Source organism: Thermobia domestica, chromosome 10 (assembly GCF_964235325.1).
Source record: "Thermobia domestica chromosome 10, izTheDome1.hap1.1, whole genome shotgun sequence".
Classification (NCBI taxonomy): domain Eukaryota; kingdom Metazoa; phylum Arthropoda; class Insecta; order Zygentoma; family Lepismatidae; genus Thermobia; species Thermobia domestica.
The window spans coordinates 55,167,481-55,168,387 of NC_137463.1; positions in this window are offsets into that span (position 1 = coordinate 55,167,481).

Sequence of the window (907 nt, forward strand, 5' to 3'; positions counted from 1 at the left end):
TCTTTCTCTGTTTTTAACGCCACAAGTACGTCAAATGGAAGTGACGAATACATTCCCGCTCTTTCAGGATATTTCCGGGATCTTACTGGCTGTTAGTTGTTTGTCCACAGAACTCTAGAAGAATATAGACATTTGAATATACGTATGTTGTTTGTCGGGGAGATAGCTACGTGCTAAAGCGAAACGTCTATGCTGAGTGCAGTAATTGATTAGCCATTGATTGCTCAGACTCTTGTAAAGGAAAAAAAAAATCATAGTTTTACAAAGCATTTCCAGTTGTCTGTTGAATGCTTTACTACAAGACCCATCGTCATTAGAATGCACATGTGAATTTTCTCTCACTCTTTCTCTCTCCGGAAGCATGGGAATGAAGCACCACTAGCCAATCATGTTTTGCATAGCGGAAGGGTACCAATGCTTTCGTTTGTTAAGTACAAGAGTGTTAAAAGTAGTGTTCCAAAAAAAGCAAGGATTCTTGGAAAATAAATGAAATTTGTAGATTGCATTACTCATGGTTTTAATAGTTCAAAAATGTTATGTAATGCTCGTTAATGACTGGCTGTTGACAAAAGTTGGAGGAAAACCAAAAATGGACCAAACGATTGTGATCTTGGCCAATAATTAGGCTTGGATCAGGGGCCATAAAAGTTTTAAACTTCCCTTAAATCGAGTTTTTGTATTTTTTGCGGAATATGCACATCATACTGAGTTAACTAATAGTCTGGGTTTTGCTACACTATATGCAGTTCTCCAGATATAAGGCCTACAAGAGAATTTTTGCCTGAATATATTAGATCTTTTGACCAAAAAGTATGAATACGTTTTTAAAAATTCACAAAAAATTGAGTAATCTTCCCCTCCTACATGTATTATTTCACACAATGACCTACAGTAATTTTAGAAACAA